Genomic DNA, 422 nt, shown 5'->3' with positions numbered 1-422 from the left:
AATTCTTTCCTGGGATGTTCCTTTCAAGATTTGAGAGCACGATAACTCCCAATGGAGGAAAATGGCTGAATTAGAAGGGCGGAGTTGTCCACGTGGCCACGACTACCCTCGAAAAGCGAAAACACTAACGGACAGAGGACGTGGCCACGATCAAGTTCGACGGCTCAGATCACCCTCGGTATATCGAAAGAACCGAGGTTGGCGGCTACATCCGACGGTTGAACCCAAAAACCACGGCCACGATGCGTCATGGGGCGAAACACACGAAATCGTGTTGTCGAACCACGATCGCCGCGACCCAATGGGACCGCGCCGCCTTAGCTGGGAAGCACAAGGCCACATCAGCTGACACATGGCTCATCTCCCGTCAGATCTGGGCCCACCTCAAAAAGGGCGGGTTTCGCCTGCAAATACTTGGCATG

Source organism: Asparagus officinalis, chromosome 9 (assembly GCF_001876935.1).
Source record: "Asparagus officinalis chromosome 9, Aspof.V1, whole genome shotgun sequence".
NCBI classification, from domain to species: Eukaryota; Viridiplantae; Streptophyta; class Magnoliopsida; order Asparagales; family Asparagaceae; genus Asparagus; species Asparagus officinalis.
This window is presented reverse-complemented; position numbering follows the sequence as displayed.